At 43.5% G+C, this 20,546-nt stretch overlaps 1 protein-coding gene across 1 annotated transcript in view; it reads right to left on the bottom strand.

Moving 5' to 3' along the window:
- PDE8A (phosphodiesterase 8A) overlaps positions 1 to 10,041 on the bottom strand; it is a 155,851-nt gene extending 145,810 nt beyond the window's left edge. Inside the window, exon 1 of the mRNA XM_053988313.1 lies at positions 10,026 to 10,041. The gene's annotated coding sequence lies outside the window, so the exon portion shown is untranslated. The remainder of the gene's footprint in view (positions 1 to 10,025) is intronic.
- Between the last annotated feature and the right edge of the window lie 10,505 nt (positions 10,042 to 20,546).

Genomic DNA, 20,546 nt, shown 5'->3' with positions numbered 1-20,546 from the left:
GCATTTTGTGACTACAAATGGGACAAATCCCATTGTGTTGCTCCAGCCAGTGTCCAAATCACACCAATTACCATTAAACATCTCTGCAAAATGGCAGCTCAGACAGTGCACTCAGCCCAACAGGCAGGAATTCAGGTGTCAAACCCCACAGGGCGCCATGGGGGACACTGTCATAGGCACCAACAAATGGAGCTCACAAAGCAACCTTTTTTTAGGCTTTGTGTAAGTTTTTAGGAACATCCAAGTCTGAGGCATCCTAGTCATTCATGCTTCTGCATCCTCAGCTGTTCTTTATGTGCTATGAACATTTTGCATTTCTTTCAGTTTTGGGCTGCTTTTTATTTTAACTTGGCAAAAAAAGTTACTGGATAAATGACAGACACTACCTTGTGCCTTTAGTAAATCATTGGCAGACATGGGTCAACATTTGGAGATGAGAGGAACACAGTTTAGTGGTGAACTTGTTGGTTTTATGGCTGGACTTGATGATCTTAAAGGTCTTTTCCAACCTAAATGACTCTCTGATTCTATGTATGGACACAGGTAGGAAGCCAACCAGACAGGATATTACTACCTTTTATAATAAATGCTAATGTTTTTCTCCCATGAATGTCCACATCTTTTTAAGTCACAAGTGTGCTGTAATAAGCAAATATAAAGTCAAACACTTGTGGTTATATAAAGCTATGTGGAAGAAGAAAGGAGAAGCTATGTGGAATCCATGACACCTGGATTTCTACAGGGAGTCTGAAGACAGCATACATTGCCAGCCTAGCACAGGGGACACAGATTTCCCAAATAGAAGCCTAAGAAAATAAAAATCAGTAAATACAAAGTTGATCGCAAAATACAGTATGGGAACACAGATCTGTTTAGAAATTCAAGCCAAATCTGGGAAATTACTGTGGACACAGATAAAAATTCAAAACAGAAATGTATAGCATATTCAAATATGCTTTGAGCAGAGGGCTTGAAGTAGATGATCTCCAGTGTTCCCTTCCAACCTCAACTATTCTATGGTTCTGTGCAATGTTTTGCTTTGGTATTTCCTAAATGAAATGGGTTGGGTTTGATTTTTCTTTTCCAAAATGAAAGGGGACAAACAGAAACCGCTTATAAAGCAACTGCAGGCATTTTGTTTGGGACTGAATAAAAACATTTTGCAAAATTTAAGAATTTTCCTCCTAAGCCTCTTCAATTTTCTCCAAAGCAATCTCTGCTTTTAGTTTCATTAGACCTATGTTTATATTTCATAGCTGAGGGAGAAGGGTCAGAGAGCAAACAAAAAAAACTCACCATTGATCCAGCTCTGCTCTCAACCCCTATTTTCTTATTCACAGATAAACCCTTTCAGATGTACCCCAGTTCCTTCAGGGCTGAAGGTGCAGAACAGGCATCTCTGCAGCCAACAATAACAAACACTAACACCAACTTTGCATGTTTCCATGGCCATGGTGCCCCAGAGACCTCCTCTTTCATCCACACACTCCTCCCCTCCAAAGCTACCTCATCACCATCTCTCTGAGGCTGGGGAAGGAGGGACAGGTCAGCTACACCAACTTACCAATAGATTTTGTTACAAGGGGGAAGAAGAAGACTGGAAGAAAAAAAAAAAGGTGTTTCTGTTTTTTCATTCTTTTCCTTCCTTTCTTATTTGCTCGGGTCTTGTTACCTGCCCCATGTGGTTGCTGGTGGAAGATACGATGTCATTCAAGTGCAGAGAAGCAGCACAGGGAGCACTGTTGCACAACCAGCAGCCACCAGGATCACGCTGCTGTCCCCAGGGCAGCACGGGCAAAACGGAGCAATATTTTCCGATAAACACTAAAACCACTTGCAGTTAAGCCTTGTGCTCAGTCTGGCATGGGCGTACATGACACTGGTAGATCAACCACACCAGAGAGTGACTCGGGTCCATTTGGGGTCAATGACAGCTTCAGCCACCACATGCTCGCAGCCAGCACTGCAAGAAGTGCTGCAGAGGCTGGATGGGACTGACAGGAGGGGCACTCCCAGGAACATCCCAAGGGCAGAGGGAAAAAACTCCCAGGCCTCTACTATGAGCACAAAGGAGTTTCACCACTGCTAGGAGGGAGTTGGGATTGGTACAAATGGGGGAACAGTCAAAGAGTGAGGAAAATACCAGCCTTAGGGAGGGGAGGCAGTGGAGCTCAGCTCATCATATCAGCACTTGTTTGCTCATGCAGCAACCCTTCAGCACAAAGAAAAGCAAATGTCCATTATAATCTCTAATTTCTGAACTAGTCTCCTGCATATTAATTCCTATTGACTGACAAGTGGAACAGCATACATCGATCATCTTGTTAATCAGGTATTCTTGCAGCAATGCGTGATGCAGTTTAAATAAGCCAGGTTAAGTTCCTTGTGTACACAAGGAAGCTATTATAAGAAAATGTAATGATGAAACCACTTTTTGCAAGAAGCAAGCAGAGCTTGAGCACCCTATATGCTTTGGAAAATTTCACTTCATTTATATAATTTTTCATGACCTTTTGCTTAGCATGACATGGTGTTGTCCCCCAGCTTGACCAATTTGGCTTGAAAGTCAAGATTTTGCAAGCCTGACTAGTGAAATCTCCTGAGGCTCTAAGCCTTCAGGGAGCTCAGTACCTTCTTTTGAGGGGGCATCTCTTCTATATAGCGTGTTTTGGTAGTTCATAATAATGACCACTCCTGAGGCTATTGCTCAGATGCACAGCAGTTCTTGGCAGACAGGACTGCTGAGTTACTGTGGTCCTGTACAAAAAGGTCCTTCCTCCCCATGGCACCAAGGGACGAGACACCAGCGCTGCCACAGAGGAAGAGCACTGATAACAAACAAGGCTACCCAGCCCCACTGCTGCACCCCACTGCTCAGCTGACCCTGTTGCCCAACCTCCCAACACAATTGTATTTACAAAAGCATCTGATTTGCAGAAACAGTGCTCAGTCTCAGCTCCTGCCGGTATCTGCAGAGACTACACACGCTGGGATATTGAAAAATCAGCACGGTATCACCAGCTTATGCTTCCCCTTTCCCACTTTTACAAGGGTGGCTCAGCCTCTTAGGGGCCATAACTGAATCTTTATGAAGCCCTTGCATGGGTTTTACTGCAAAACAACGCTGAGAATGCACATGCACGATTACACCAGGACAATAGCCTGAAGTTAACAATCGCTTCCTGTAATTGTCTGAGGCAGCCTGTAGAACTAAGAATCGTCTCATGATAAATCCTTGTTGGTCATTTACCATCATTAATCTATACTGTCAGAATGAATTAGGTGCAGAGGAGCATATTAATTACAATGCAGATGACACTCCAGCTTTAATTATCAGGACTTCAGAGGAACCAGTGCCAGTTAATCAAGCTCAGTACCACGGAGGCTGTTGAAGGAAAGTGCTGTTCAGTTGGTGGCACTGACATCCAGCCTGCAGGGTCTGCACGTACAGTGATGCCATTCCAGCTTTAGTTTTCCAAATTGCTCTCTATTTCTATCCACATTAGTCAGGTCTATGGGAACACTTTTTCTACTCCCTATGACATGCCTTAAATTAGGGGTGACCAGTTCTGTCAATATGTAGCCACCTACCTTTATTTACAGAACATTTCATATTAAACAGCAAAAGCTCCCACTGTCTTTTTAAGCCTGTTGCATAAAATTTAGCATTTAACAGCTACTTACTCATTTTACTTACCAGCTAAGTCTACATTTTCACAGGTTGTTGTTTCCATGTCAATATTATTTCATGCCATTTTCTGGAGGGCTAGGATTATGGAATAAACCTAAACATCTGAACAGTTTGTAAAGCACTGGCAGAGCAGCTAGCAGTGTTGCAAAGGCCCCCAAATCCCATCAGCCAAATGTAGCCCTTTTGTTATTGTAGGACCAGAGACAGAAACTCTCAAAGCCCATCAGATTCCTGCTGACACTCTCCGTGTGAATTCCAGCAGGCGGGCCGACCGCTCACTCTGGCTGTTACCAGCACCAGGCTCCTGGGGAGAGCAGAGAAAGCTGTTCTCCACATCTCCTGCAGACAGGACATGAGGAGGTGCACTGCACAGCACAGAGCCAGCATGGCAGCAGGAATGCAATGCTGAAGCTGTACAGGTGTTGGAGTGGGCTGCTCAGTGAGGCTGGGGATTTCCAGCAGCACACACTTCAACAAGCTGGGTATGCTCTGCAGGGCCTGGGGCTCACAGAGCCCATGGGGGGCTTCACTCCGTGCTGCTTCCTGCTGCTGCACACACCTCGTGAAAAACACACAATTCCTCCTGAAACTGGTGTACAAAATGCAAAAGCCTGAGGAGATCCAAGGAGCCTGTGAAATGTCCTCAAGGAGAGCAAACCAAGGAAATAAGGAGTTACAGAAACAAACCAATAAAGTAAAATTACTGTGGGGAATTTAATCACCCAGGAGACAGGAAATTCAAGACTATGGTACCCATGCCAACTACTATTTGTCCACAGTGTATGGAACATTAACCTTAACTCCATATGCGGAAACAGAAGAAATTATGGGACATATCAGGTATGAATGCATATTTCATGCAGAGGGTACTCTTTGAGGGCTACTGTGGAAGCAATAATTAAATTTCCTGACTGCAAAGCAAGTTCATGCACAAGCAGCTCTTCTGAGACACGAGTGAACATCACCAGACAGAGCTCCCAGCTCACCCCCATGGCTTAGGCAGGGAAGATTCAAGGTCTCTGTTTGGTCACAGCATCATCTCCTGCCTTGTAAGCTTCTGGCTGCTGTTCAGACTTTGTTTTGAGAATTGCCATGTGTTGATTTAGGAAATGTTGTGATGTTTGTTTCAGTTGTTGGGTCAACAAGGATTCTGCATTTCTTGTATGTTCTCCTTTTGAGCAACTAAAGCAACATTCATCCTTCAACAAGGCAGAAGTCCAGTTCCTGCTGGGTGATCAGTTTACTCGAATGCGAGAACCAGATTATTGCTGAGTTAGACAGCAAACAAGTTATCAAAACCTGAGAGAGCTTTGCACTTGTCGTGAACTGAATTTTAACCCCTGGCTGGATACTGTGGAGTCAGATTACTTACAGAAAGAGCCAAAACCAAAGCAGCCAGATAGACAGCAACTCTCTGGGTGGAACTGCTGTCCCTAATGTCTCAATTTTCACATAATCTTAGACAATTGCTGACTGGTACATCTATTATTGCTAATATTTGGAAGACAAGATTTATGAATATAGAACAAATAGCAAAAGTATAGCAGCTGAGAAAACTAATTGCAATCAGGTGGGAAGGGTGGCTATTGAAACAAGGGGTTTTTAACAATAAAAGTTAATTCTATCTTTTGTTGCTGCCAGAGGACACAGAAGCAGACAGTCTGCTTGGCTATGACCTATCACTAGCTGACTCTGGAGGTGCCATGTGCTGTTTCCTCTTCGGGCAGCTAAACCCATGGCCCAGCATCTCCCACATGGAATTTTGCTGCAGGAGCAGGGCCAGATGCTAATCCAGCCCATCACTCTTAATGAAGTGATTTAACACATCCACGGCACCAACCAGCTCAGGTCTGACCTCTGTCACCACTTCACAGGCAGTTGGATGATGCCAAAATCCAGCCATGCTCACAGAGGGGCTGCTGGAGTCAGTGCAGCAGCACTGCACTCTCTGGGGCAGGCTCAGGTGCTGTGGGGTGGTGGGTGCCTCCCCAGGCTCCCCACCCCTGCTCGGTGCCTCGCACTCGCTGGGCTTGGGGTGCTCCTGCTCTGCCCGGTGGGGCTCCCTGCCGGGGCAAGGAGGGAGCAGTTTCACACAGGGAAACTTTTCCCAGGCAGCAGCATCTTCAGGCAGCACCCTGCCAGAGGGCTTCCATCCAGTAGTTTTGGACATATTTAACCGAGTCAAGGCCACATTTATTTAGCAGCAATTCAAAGTGAGGAGATCTCCCACTGTGAAAAAGGTTGGTGTTTCTTTCACCTGCACTTCAAAATAAGAGTGCTCCCATGAACTCCCTCTGCCAGGAAACCATCTCAGGGCTGTCCCAGCCCACAGACCAAGCCCAGCTGAAGGCATGGCTGGGACAAAGAGCCCAAGTACACTCTGCACAGCCTGGTTCATACTTGTAGTCTGGGCACGTGGTGAGCAGAAAGCAGCAATGCCTCTCCATGGCTGACCTACTTAGAGGTCAGGCTTGCCCAGGGGCTCTGAACCGTGTCCTGTGGGCTGCTCACCACTCAGATATGCACTAGTTCACATTCTGCTCACCCTCCTATTTCTTGCTGAAGTCCCTGAAAACCTCAGAGTCAGCTCTGAAACAAAGGCTGATGGCCCCTCACCAGCAACAGCTCACTGGTGTGAAACTCCCCATAGGGCCATAAAAGCCAAAAAGAAACCATTTGACAGGAAGGAAAAAAGTATGAGGCCTTCTTGTAAATACCCACTGAGGGCAGCACCAGAAGGGTGCCAGGGTTAGCCCAGCTGATCAAGAGCCATGTGATAACACCAGCATCCTTCATGCAACATCCTGCTCCAGGGAAGGAGAGAACTCCTAACAGCAGTTTCTCCCTTTGCTCTTGGAGGCACAGGCATGCTCCTGCAGCAGGGTTTTCATCACTATTGCAAACCCCAGACCAGTTTCAGGAGGGCTGGGCTGAAATCACCGACCTCACTTCCAGAGAGTGGTTAATAGCCTTGGACCCTTCCCAGTGTGTCTTAAATATGAGCTGCTCCTCAGCAGGAGAAATCAGGATTTGATGCTGCACAGGAATTTATAGCTGAACAACACAAGTCTTGAGAAGTGGCTCTGCATATGTTTTCACAGAAGTCATGGCAGGTTCTGGAATTAATCTGGCCAGAAACCACCATTATATCTACATGCTAACCTGAGTTGAGGCAGGTTTGAATACTGCTGAAAAATCCCAGCCTGTGAATGATTTCCACTTCTGAATCTCTGCCCTGCTGTTTATGGACAGGCAAAGAAGTACAGTGATGAGGTAAATGTGTCTATGAATGCACTACTGTTACCTTTCTACTCTAACAACTTACAGGAATTACTTTACCACCCTTATTTATTGCTAATCAAGCTCAGCACTGGGCAAGGAGAAGGAATAAATTCTGCCATGAAGTTTGTGCTAGGTAATTTTGTCTTCATCACATGAAAGCCATGGCCCAGACAGTCTTATTTGAAACCCGTTAATGGTTAGAAATACCACTTTTCTAGGAGTTTGCTCTTCTTTCTTAGAAGTGCTCACATTTTAGCCAGCACCACTTCTGTAGTTCAGCAAGAGCAGCCTGAGCTGCAGCAGAGCAGCAAAGTCTGAGTGCTCAGCAAGCTGCCCTGAACTTCTGTTTGAAGTTTCCTCAAAAGCTGCACCAGCTACTTTGCCAGCTAATCTTTCCAGCCTGCAGCTACAGAGCAAAGCATAGCTGTGGACCTGTGTCAAAGGTACATTTGTTAACACATTTCCCCTGGAGTGCTAATTAACATTTACATCAAGTACTATGAGAGCAAAAAAGCTTCAACACAAACACACACTGCAGGGAAATGTGGAGAATAGTGTACTGTTTGCCCTTCAGGAGCTGGTGAAAATCCAGTTTGTTTTGTAATCTTCTGTTCTCTAAAATCAGATATTTCTTCAAGTTAATAACTAACCCATTCTTTTTCATTTAAAAACCTGTAAGTGCATTTAGAATGGTATGACAGCAAGGCCCTGCTGGCCCTGGTGCAAGCCAGCCCACGTGCAGGTCTCCGTCCTCAGCCACAGCACAGGCACAGCCCAGGCTAACCACAGAAAATGACAGTATTTTATGATTTTATAATAAACATAAACAAAAGAACATCAACACACTTTTGCTTAAGATTCAACCCTCTCAAACTAAACACTAAGATAGGAAACACAAACAGAAATATTTGTAGCTGGATCTTCAATTACCACATTTTGGGATGCTGACAAAAAGCTCTAATGAGTAACACTTGTACCCACAATGAGAGGCAGACAAAGTTATTTGCAAGCACAAATTTGCACTTGAAAGATGCAAAGGCAGTTGCTGAACAGCTGAATTATGAGCTATTCTCAATATTATTTCTCAATATTTATTGAGAAAAAATGTGCTATCACAGTGAAGTAAAAATTTGAAGACTGCAACCAATAAAACTAAAATATGGTTGAAAAAATCCTCTAGATTTTTTTCCCAGGGCAGGGGGAAGTTTTTCCCATTTTTTAAAGGAAAAACTAGAAAATATCAGGTTCACAGAAAGAAAATCATATTCTATGAGCCACAAAACAATAGTATGTAAATCCCCACCTACTCTGTGAACTTTTAGGCCATGATAGAGTGTATGTTGTTATTCAAGATATTCTCTTCTGCCACAACCATGCATCCTGCCCAGGCTCCCATGAATTACAATCTGTGTCTAAAAAAGCACCAATAGGCACACTTGCAGATGTAGTAAAAACTGAACACACTACTCCCAGAAATCAGTTTCTAGCCCTCCACCTCCACATAAATCAGGATCCAAGATTAATAATATATACGGCAAAAGCACGGACTTTTTGATTGCAAACCACTCTAGAGTTCTGTGAACATATTTTGTTACTGTTGCCAAATATTTGAGGTGAATAATTTTCAGCCTTCATGTTTAGAAACTACTCTCATTGTTTTGTCCCTTTTCTCTTCCTTTTTTTTCCTTTTTTATTTTTTGAGTGTTGCTTCTGCCTTTTTAACTGGATATCCAACTTTGTAAACAAAAAATAAGCATGGCAAACAGCAAATGCAGCAGCAGTTTTTTTAGTTTTTGTTAGACAGGCTGAAGTAAAAGACCCTAAGCACTGATGAGAATGACTGTCTGGGCAGTGCCACGGGAGATGCACCAAGCAATCAATGCTGAGATGCTCCAACAGGACAAGGTGTTTGTGTTTCTTCTGCTTGACCAGCTCTTCAAACTTCTTTTCATTAGATACACATGTCTGTATTCACTAAGAACATTTTTCAACAAGTAGCAAGCACTCAGATATTTTCAGATTTCCAGTTTCCTTTGTTCTCTGTCTTAGTTTCCAGTAACTCCTATGAAGAAAAGGCAATACTGAGCTTGAATCTAAACTGGCACATTTCTGACATGACCTCCCAGAGACTTTTTCTCCATAGCACAAATGTCTGAACTGAAATCCTGGCCTCAGCACAGGCAACAGAAAATCTTCCACCAGTCCCCTCCAAAACTTGTGAAGATAACAAACCCCAGTATTTCTGGGGAAACCAAAATGGAAGTAGAATGTCCAACTTCCAAAATGCTAACGGTGTAATTTCAAGTAACAGGATGAGATTAATGTAAACACGCTAACCTGTCCAAACTGGAAATCTTTCAAACATCAAGCACAGGAATCAACAAGGTGTTTTTTTTCAGGCAGGATGTCAGAGTTACCCCCGTGGTTATGTGTGAGCTGAGGACAATGTTATTACATGAGATCAAATTACAAACACAAGCAAACAGAAAACAATCTCTGAACGTCACTGTTGGGATTTGACAAGAAGCCCAGCTGACCCATTCGGGAGGTTGAATGCTCTCAAGTGAGCTCTGGGGGAGTAGGAGGAATTGCTGCTGGACACTGAGTTCCATGCAGCTAAATTGTCAATTTGTTTGCCCAAGTTAATGCATATCTTACCCTATGCTTGCTATGGTTTTACTCAACATATTTGACCTGCAAATCTTAAAACAGTGGCTTTGCTAAAATTATATGAAGTTTCTGGATTCTCCAAGCTCCTTAAAAAAAAACTATTTTGGTCGTTTCCACAGCACAGAGACCTACAGTTACTCAGATATTTGAAACTTCCAGTGAGGTGGATGACAGTCGCTTAACCACACACATCACCATTTCATTTCTGTTCCTAATGTTTAGCACAGCCTTGCTCTAAGGAATTTCTGAAGTTGTTCACAAAGCTGATGCAGAGGTTGCATTCAGTCTGGTCCAAGGGCAATGGTTTACTGAAATCACTTGTAAACAGCAGAAAGATAATATTTTCTGTGACTGAGGGAGGAGGAGGAATAAAAGGTCTCACCTTGCACCAAGGACCATTATAGACAGAGCTGGTTTCCAAAATATCTGCTCCTTCATTTTCTTCCATGTCTGATTAGTTGCAAAACTTTGTTCTCCAATGAAAAACATTAAATTACCCTCCAGGCAAAAGCAAAGCAAACCATGCAGGCTCCAGTATCCCAGTTTGTGAAAGCCCTGCAATTAGTCACATGGCGGTTTTATGGTCACTGGTCTAATCCAAGGTTGCAGATCCTGGTTCTGTGCTGGATTTCACAGAGCTTGGCCTTTCTTAATAGTTCCTCTTGTCAGGCATTTATCTCCTTCAGCCCTTCCTCATGGATCCAGGTTTTCACATAACAAATGGCAAACGTTTACAGCTTCCCAGGCGCTGAAGGGGAGCTGACACTGAGCCTCCGATCATCTCAGGAGCAGCCTGACAGCAGAGTGAAGTATGTGGCCACACCTCTCTGCTGCCAGAGCTGGCCTAGACCATAAAATCAGAAGCAAGGTCACCCAGCAACCAACCATTCAACGTCACTACAGTAATAAAGCCGACTTACATTCAACTTCTTGCTTGGGTAGATAAATATTTTTATTAGAAGAAAGAAGCCCAGAGGAGATGGCAGGGGGCTGACTGTTCTGAGCTGAGGTAGATAAATTCTGATGGATGCAAAGCTTCCATCATGCATGAGCCACATGCAAACCCACAAGGCTCTGTTTGTGAATGCCAGTGGGGTCAAACCCCTAAGCCTTTTTCCCTAAGGATGCATAGACCCTGTACCCCAGCAGGCTGAGTGGGTAATGTCCACAGGATCTTTTTCAGCAAAGAACACAAGTTCCCATCCAGGTGCTCACAAGATTTTCATCTACCACATGCTCAGCTTAAAAAAGTTCCACTCACGCTCAGAAGTCTACATAAGATAGGGATGAATTTACAAAACAGCCTCCATTCCCTGCCAGAGTCAGTAAAAATCAGGTCATACTATAAGACTGCATACAGGAGCTTTCTCAAGCAAATGGAGTATTTTTCTCAGGAGCAACCACATACTAGAAGGAGCACACTCAATTTAGGCAGTGACATTTCTCTCCAAAGAGACGTACACGTTAGAGAGAAGGGCTACAATAAATATAAATAAAAGCAGATAACAAATGATCGACCCTCTTTGTTCTGTTTGCACTGTGTATCAGGCAGTGCCACTGCAGATAGCTGGTGCCCTAAAATTTCGAAACCAACTGTGATCTCTGACATCTATTCAAAGACAAACATGGCTTCATTTTCAGGGCAGCCACTTGGTCTGTCTCAGGAAAGGCCTCTCTTTAAAGGAAAAGAGAGTAATCCAGGGTCGCTGGCTACTCTGGGAAATGAAGGCCACTTTCCTCCCTCTCTGATATACAACTTTTCTTTCTATATGGCAGGAAACAACTTTTTTTTTTTTTTTTTTTTTTTTTGAAGGGAAGAATGGCAACTCTGCAGGAAGATTAAAGTTAATTCTGTTCAAATATAAAATATTTTAATCCAATGCTCATACTGGCAGCATCATTAAAAATTAGCCAGACAGGAATCTGATTTTTAGACCTCTTTCTGCCACTGATGCACAAAGTGCATAAGTGATTTGGTTGAGATCATATGCTCAATAATCCTCATTATTAGTCACATAGGATTTCATGAGATATTTCTCAACAGTTTTTAAGTAGTTTGAGATTACATTTTATCAAAACTGTCAGTAACTGGAAGTGTCTGTCTTGTTGGGACATAATAGTTACAGGCCCTCAAACACTGAGTAGTATCTGACTGAGCCCAGTGTACACATTGCTTGATTATAGATTTATTTCAAGGAAGTGAAGACAAATGTGACAAAAAAGGCAAGAATTTTGAGGGCATGGGTGTGTCTTTAGGGAGAGAGCAAGGCAAAATGTGAGTGCAGATTTGGAAACCAGCAACTCAGCTTGCATCTAGCACTGATTTTGTGATTTCAAGAGGTAAATCCAAAGCCTTGTGCCTCAGTTTCTCCTCCTGTGCTGTGAGACCAGCAATACTCAGCATTAGTATCTTAACCACCATGATTTGCCCACAGAAACTCAAGGAAAAGCAAAGCTGACTTAGCCCCACATGCTCCAGTGTAACCCCAGCCCAGCTTCTCCCAGGGCTCAGCACAAGCCTGCAGTCCCTGTGCTCCTGGGCACTGCCTCATTGCACTGCAGCAACACAGCTGAGCAAGCTTTGTCCCTTTTGAAATCATTCACATGAACTCACTATCCAAACCAGCAGATAACCAGGTGAGGTACTCCCTTCCCAGCTAGAAGATTCTGCTACAAATATTCACCAAGTACAGATGTTCCTTTCTGTGATTTGGTATGCCCAGGTCATTTTCTGAGAGCCAAAGAGCTTTCCCAGCACAGAACCCCAGAGCCTGTCAGTCCTGGCTCCCAGGGCACCTCTGGCCAGCCCTCCCTGCCCGGCTGGGAGTCAGCTCAGCCTCAGGCAAACTGTGGGGCAGGAACGGGGAGGGGACTGCAGCAATCCTTGCCCCAGTTATTCACAAGGGCTGTTTATTACAGCAGCTTCAAGGACTCTTTCCCCCCCCCATTCCTTCAATTCTCTTGGGCGAAGAAAGCTCTGATCACTAATTACCATTTGAATTTTAAGAGAGCAGGCAAGGGGCCTGCCTGAAATATCAAATTGCTTTGCATTTTGTTTTTTCTTTGGTTTCTCTTTACAGGTCACCCATTTGGTGACATATTAGCTATGTTCCAGAGTAGGCAAACCCAGCCTTCTGAAGTTTCCTTGCATTAAATACCAGGCAAAAGTGCTGTAACTCATTATCCACATCAGTGTCAATATTATGTCTTCTGCTTTGATGACATTCTGTGACAGTAATTTTCACAGGTTCTTTTGGCTTTGAATTGGCCATTTCCTAATTTAAAACAGCAATCAAAGAAACACTTTCCACATACGCAGCATAACATAAGATAAACTTTCCTATGGTTGCTGTGGAGAAGCAAACTCACAAGGTTTTCAGCTTCAACCTTTAGTGTAAACCAGACATCTGTTTTGAGTTGTGTCAGATCACAGGAAGGATAGCCCACAGCTTGGTTTACTCCAAACTAATTTAGGAAATCAGAACTCTCCCCATGGATGAGTCACGAGCTTCTTGGGCAATGACAGGCCAGAGGCATTTGTCTCTGCAGCTTGGTGGTTTTCCCTGTAAAACGGGTGATGGCTCTTTCCCCCATCTGGAGGTGACTTGCAGCTGGAGGATGTAGCCCCAATACCAAGCCCGTTTGTGCATCTGCAGTCCTGATGTCAAAGTCCACCAGGAAAGGAAATAAAGGATGAAAAAGAAAAGGGAAAGTGCAGAATGGGTCTAAAGATGGCTTTGAAGTACAGCCCAGGAGCGGAGATCAGGAAGTGAGAGCTGTAATTGCAGCTGGGTATCAGTTTCCTTTTTTATTTCAGGATCGCCCACAGCATGCTGGAGTTTGTCCCTCAGAAAGCAGGCAGGAACAACACTCACCTCTGCAGGAGAACAGGAGCTGCTCTTAAATGGAAAAGCCACAGAGACAAAACAGCTCTTTGCGTTTCTAATGCAGAGGCAAACAGAAAGTACCTTGAACATGTCTGAAATTACTTTTACTACTTCTGGACCAGCCAGGAAAGCTAAAAACTGTTTCTTATTCTGCTTCCTAAGGAAGTTGCACTGTATTGCTTGTGGGCTCTGCCCGAGTTCCTTGAAACGGGGCCAGATTCAAGAAAACTCAGTAGAGAGGAGGCATCAGGCTCACAAAAGTAGGTGCTCCAGCAGACCTGAGAGGTCCTGCAAATATCCCCAGAGTGGAAGGCTCCCAGCTGAGCTCAGGCCATCAAGGGAAGGCAGACCAGAGGGAAGGCACCAGTGTCACAGACAGGGGGTATTTGACATCACTCTGGGGCAGGTTTATTCCAAGCTGCCTTGAGCCTGGCATTAGTGACACCCCAGCACTGTTCAGACCTCACCAAACTGCATGTTCAGCTGCTCACATGGTGGGTGCAAGCATAAATGTGGGACCTCAGATCTGGCAGTCCCTTGACACAAGCCCTGGTAAAGCTCCCCCTCATGGAAACTGGCACTTCCAAGCTGCTGCCTCCAGCAGATGTGTCAGAACAGGTTCATAGACATCCTGCTATAACTTTAATGCTATTAGCCAACATTAAACAAAGGTTTAATTTTTTTTCCTTCCCAAGATAAGCCACAAGGCAGGGATCAGGGCTGCTGTGAGAAAACACGGACTCTTAGTATCCTGTTTGTTCCAGTTACAAAAGGCTGTGAGCTGAGCTCTGGGGCCCAAGTTATCAGGGAAATGACAGCATCTTGAAGACCATTGCAAAGGATTTAGGTTTTGGTATTTGCTAGGCATACCTTGAGTGTTTGACCATTATAAATATTTTCTTGTTTAGGAAAGAAATCTCATTTTCATTATATTGTGCTTATTTTTTAGCAGAAGCCAGAGCAGGATATGATTCTGCTGGTGTTTGCAGACAGCAGTGGTGCAGTACAGCCCATCTCTTAGCTTCACAGTGAAGAAAATGAGCTACAATTGTGAAATCATTGCCTAACAATTGATAAGGACAATTGCTGCAATCCTCTCCCTGCCTCCCCTTGGCCAGCATCCCGATTACCACATTACTGGATATATAGAAAGGAGAATGGCAGTGTGGTTAAAGTACAAGCCACACACATAAAAGACAGAGAATTTATCTCCATGTCTAGTCTGGTTTCCTCTTCCACCTTTGGCCAAGTAATTCAGTCTTTGCAAGAATTCATTTTCCTCCTTTCATGACAATATTTACCATCTTTCTGACAGCCCTTGTGTTCTCCCAAGAAATGGGGCTTTGTAAATAGGGTTGGGGAAGAAACCTGTCCCTCCAAAGAAAGCCATGTCAGGTACCTTGTACAAGGTGCTGCAGGAGACTCCTGTAGGAGGCCTTTGCTTTGCAGAGGAATGAGGTTTCTTCATGCCTTGTTCCAAACCAAGACCATCATTCCCATTTCACCCTTCTTTTCAAGGACTCCCTGGGGCACCATAACACCTGCAGCATGAGTTGCCAGCTCTTGATGTCAGCAATCCCAAGAAAACTCCAGTCCACCACAAGACCAAAGAGATTTGGTTTCACACATTCTCACCCTGAAATGAAGAGGGCTGTATGCAATTTCTCAGTCTCCAAAATTTCTGACTCTTGAGAACAGCAAGCCCACACACCCTCTATTGCCACTACCACACTGAAGGATGCAATGACTATTTTCTCCCATGAGAGAAAAGCCTGTGGTAAACCAAATACTTGTATGTATGAAATATTAGATAAATACTGATGAAGTGTCAAGTAATGGTACTTTCAATGATATTTTAAAACCCCCAAATGTGTTATCACTTCCTATTCCACACAGATGCTCAGTGGCAGTTGTATTGCTCACTAGACAGCTGCAGGACAAAACCTCACCAGTTCTGCATGAGCTGAGTAACAAAACCCAGGTCACTGAACTGTAGCTCCCTTGAACACAGTTCAGTATTACAACTAGATAGGGCCAAACTCTACCCAACATCCCTATAAACATCACCCCTATAAACACCCAGCAATTATTTCAGTGCCTTGCTGACTCAGAAGTAATATAAACAAAAGAGGAAACAGGAGAGCTAGCCTTTGGATTTAAATTTGCTGTTCAAAAGTGCAGCATAAATGATGTTCCACCAAGATGATATTTCAACCTGCAAAAGAAATAATGTGCAATTTGCAAGCAATTCCTGCTTCTGTAGAAAATTTATATTGCATTTTGTCCTAATGAGTTGGAATTTCTTAAGGGTAATGAGAATAGATTCTAGTTCATCTTAAATTCTAGTTCTTCCAAATACACTTTATATTTCTAAGAGCAAGTGGTATTTTTTTCATTAACTGAAGGAACTACTCTAGAATTAATCTGACAGAACATGAACTGCAAAGACAGACCACATCATCCACAGAAATCTCACCTGCATTGGGTCTCAACAAAATACCAGTATTTGGTCTTAATTTCCTGCAAAGAAGGCATAACTGAACACCAAGAAGGTATCTAAAAGAACAGGGAATGACCCTATAAATATGTGGCTTTTGGGCCATCATTTTAAAGTCAACGGCTATGTCAAAACATGTGAAGCTCAGCCCATGTGAGGGAGGTCTAAAAAGGCAACAATTATCCTCATTTGGCCCTGATTTGATTTCTGACATCCTATATAAGCCTGAACAATCCAGCCAGCCCTTAAGGAAACATCTGAGTCCCTACATTCAGAGCCATTGTTTTCATGTGTATGCATATGTACTTTTTTGATGCTGAGAAATAATACTTTATGTATCATCACACAAATTATATCTACAGCTGGGAAAAATCTTGATGTGTTTTCAAGGACTTTGATCAAAACATCATCAGAAACAAGATGAGTAAACAAAAAATGGTTCTAAAACATCCCTTAGGATAGGCTGGAGGAAAGCTACTGGTGTCACAGCAGCACCCTCTAGTGCTGCTGTCACTGGGCTTTGCCAGCACTTCCTGGATAAAATTTGTCATTTGGTGTCAGGATTAAACTTCTCTTGTCCTAGACACAGCTCACAATAAGGTCAGAATATCAACATCATCTTATGGACAAAATGAGATATAGATGGCTGTGGAGACCAATCCACCATTACTAATAAATATTTTAAGAGAGAGCTTGCAATTAGCTGTGTTAACAGCACCTACAGCCAAACTCCCAAATTATGGAAATAAAGACCAGTGCAAAGGCAGAGGTTATTTTTTAGTTGTTCAGTGGAAAAGAAATGAGCCTGCTTTCACAGACTCCAAGTAATGTAGAGACATAGCCCAAAATTAACAACTGTCAGACTGCTGTGGTTTACCCCAGGCAGCAATGAAGCCCCACAGAGCCTCTTGCTCACTTTCCCTGGTGGGATGGGGAACTGGAAAGGTAAAGTGACAAAGCTCATGTGTTGAAATAAACAGTTCAATTGGTAAAGCAAAAGCTGTGCACACAAGGAAAGGAAAACAAGGGATTTATCCACCACTTTCCATGGGCAGGCTGTTCAGGAGAGCAAGGCTCCATCAAATCTAACAGTGACTTGAGAAGACAAGCACCATCACTCCGAACATCACCCTCTTCCTCCTTCTCCCTCCAGGCTTTCTATGCTGAGATAGATATCCCAGAGAGTCTGGAATATTCCTTGGGCCAGTTGGGATCAGCTGTCACAGCTCTGTCCCCTCCCAGCTCCTTGTGAGAAGCAGAAAAGGCCTTGGCCCTGTGGAAGCTCTGCTCAGCAATAACTACAACAGCCCTGTGTTAGCAACGCTGTTTCCAGCACAAATCCAAAACAAATCCCAAGACCAGCTACTGTGGAGAAATTAACTGTGTCCCAGCCAAAACCAGCACACAGTCACAACAAAATAGGTACATAAGCCTAAGTCCATAAATGAGCTAAATACTCCTCTGCCACAGTGGTGAACATAAAAAGATGAAGGCAAGATTGAGCATGTGAAACAGGGTGGGTGAGATACTGTACTTGAGAAGAAGAAGGTTAAGCATGACTTTACCAAAGCAGTTAATGCTCTCCTAAAGTGACAGAGCAGCTGCAAGGCAACCAAGCCACAGTGACCACCACCCTTTCTCCACCTCCTCCCCTGCAGCTGTAGGGAAAGCCCAGGAGGAATTGGGTTGCCTTAAGTGCTACACAGAGACATCCCCAGTCAAACCTGTTAACAACTCAGCCTTCATCCCATTACATGCAATTTCCAGAATATGCTTTTCTCCAAGTGCCTCACGTGGGACAAGGCCACCATTTCAATCACGCTGGGTTTGTCACTGCAGTGTCCAATGCCCCAAAAAGATGAGGTGAATATCCAAAACTCCCTAAAGGTAAGTACTGGAATGTTAAAACCAAAAAATCCTCTGATACAGTAGGACAAGTATATTACACATTGGGAAACAACATCAAAACCACAAAAACACAAACCAGTATTTCTACACTTTTTTTCTATCTACAGAAGCATAGTTGAGTCTATCAGGTCCTTTAATGATCATCCCTGTAGATAACAGATAGATAAACATACCTGAGGGAGTATCTCAATCTCTGCAAGCTGGACTCACCCTCATGTTACCCTCTCTGGGTCTCAGAGATTTTCTCCCTCGTTCTTGTTATTTAAGATGTAGACAAAGCAGAGAGAGGGTGTAAACTGTTACAGAACATGCCCTGGATTTTGGTAGTTCATTTTTTGTGGGGTTGCACAATTCATCACACTCCCAATTTTATGAAAATAGCATAGCAGTAGAAAAACTCTTTGGAAGGTTGTGTTTCTTAGTCATGTGTTTGACTTACATTAAGCCATAACTTGTGACAATTTCCTATAAACTGATGAATGAACCACTAACTTGGGACATCATTATCATAAAGCTATTTGCTGCCTGCTTAATTAAGCTCAGAGAATGCTCTAGCAGAAGCAGACCCTCTTGGGAAGTGATAAATGCTGGAGGATGAGGGGTATCCTGACAGTTTCAGCACAGCTAAACACACTGGATTGCTCCTTAGCAAGAATAAAGTGGCTCAGATAGTCTGGAATGCTGGAATGGGGAAATCAACTCTAGAAACATCTTTAACTACAAGAAATATGCACGGATCCAAGACTCAAATTTCCACCTGCACTGCATAACACCAGGGAAAAAAAAAATCTGCAACAGTCCTAATATTTGACCTGAAAACCAAAACTAATTTTAAATGGAGGCAAGTAGACATCAGCCTACCCTTGTTAGGCATTAACAGCAGTTACAGAACTGTCCACCAGGCTTTTCAGTTTGGGTTTCAGTTTGGGTTCAGTTTCATTTAATCATATGGGTGGCAAGTAATGGAGCCAAAAGAGAACATTTTAAACTGGACAGCAGAAACATTCAGAAAACACTGAAGCAAGAAATAACCAATATCTGCTAGGACAGACACAGCTCAAAGCAACTGACTGGAAAAAAACCCATTCTTTCCCTTTTGCCCACTAAAAAGGGCAAACCCCCCGCTCCCTTTCTGCAGTTTATCTCACACTGGCCCTCAGCATTCCCAACCATGAGCTCCACATACAAACAGGAGGTTATTCCTGCCTCAGAGACTTTGCCTTTTTCCCACATCCTGTCTTGCTTGGTGCTGGTACTTTAAGAGTTGTATCTTATCTAAAAAGCAGACCTGAAGAGCCTTTATTACAGGCATCTCTATGAGTACACATGCCTTGTCATAACCAGCAAGTTTCCTAGAGCCTAGTTTCAGCAGGAAAATGGGAGGAAATTCCCAGCTCCCCAGGGCCCCTGCCCAGGGAGTGGTCAGCTAATTCCCTGTAGCTGGTTGAGCCCACCCTGAAAAACCTCAATTTGAATTGGCCAAGTGATTTATCATTTGTCCTTACAGCTCTAACTGCAGCTTTAGACTGTCTGGTTTGAAAGCTGAAGCTGACCTTCTCTGAAGCAAGTATTTAAGGCCTGCATAGCTAGTGAAAAATAATTATTGAGAATTCAAGTCCAGCCCCCATTCAGTTTGCTGTATTTACATATAAACTGCAGTTTGGAGCAGAGGTGGTCAAACACCACCATGACTGCTTCCTGTGGCCAATAGGAGCCTGTAGCCCACATGCAATTTGGCTTCATAAAATTGCTTGTAATTCAATATCAGAGCAGAAACCAAGTCTGTTTCTCACTGCAGACTCTCATTTCCAAGCTCTTGCCTAATCAAAACCAACTGTGACACAGGCTGACCTCCCTCTTTGCAAGAATAAAAATAACTTGGAAGATTATATGTATTACTATTATGTGGTGGCATCCACCATAACACTCTTCCATATCATGTTCCCTTCATCATTCCTCTAAAGGTTTTGCTGTCTCTGTATTACTCCCTCTTGAACAGGTTACTGAGGAAAATGTTGCCTCTTATCAGCATTTTTCAAATTATTCCACTATAAAGAAAGCCCTTTAGAGCTTTAAAATTTACCTTTGAACTTTTTTTGTCATTGTATTCCATTTCATAAATTCTCTCCTGCAGCTGCACAATCACATCTCCAACTAACAGTGGGGATTGTAAGACAGGGCAGTTTCACATTTGGCAATTCAGACATGCACATCCACCCAAGGGACAGTTGTGAACATACCTGTGAATAAACTGCTCCCTGCACTGCTGGGAAAATATTACTGTTCCAGAAGAAATACAAACTTGGTCCTCCCTGGTCTGGTGCTGCAGAAGGATTAGAGAGAATTCCACATTGTTCCTAAATAGTCCTTGCTTTTGTAGGCTGGAGCAGGTATTTACTGTTTAACCCTCACTGTATCTCATGGAGTACCCAACTGTAGTTCCCTTACAACTTAACATGGAAATGGACAGGCTAATGGACTGCTTTATGGTCAGTGAAAGAGTCAAGTATGAGAAAATCCCAAAAATATTCACAGCACTAGCTCCTGCTCTGTCCCAAAACGATGGTAGTAACACATCCTCAGGTCAGTGGATTCCTGCTACCGTGTGTCT

Source organism: Vidua macroura, chromosome 12 (assembly GCF_024509145.1).
Source record: "Vidua macroura isolate BioBank_ID:100142 chromosome 12, ASM2450914v1, whole genome shotgun sequence".
Lineage (NCBI taxonomy): Eukaryota > Metazoa > Chordata > Aves > Passeriformes > Viduidae > Vidua > Vidua macroura.
Note: the sequence above shows the minus strand (reverse complement) of the source record. Positions and strands in the feature narration are given on the sequence as shown.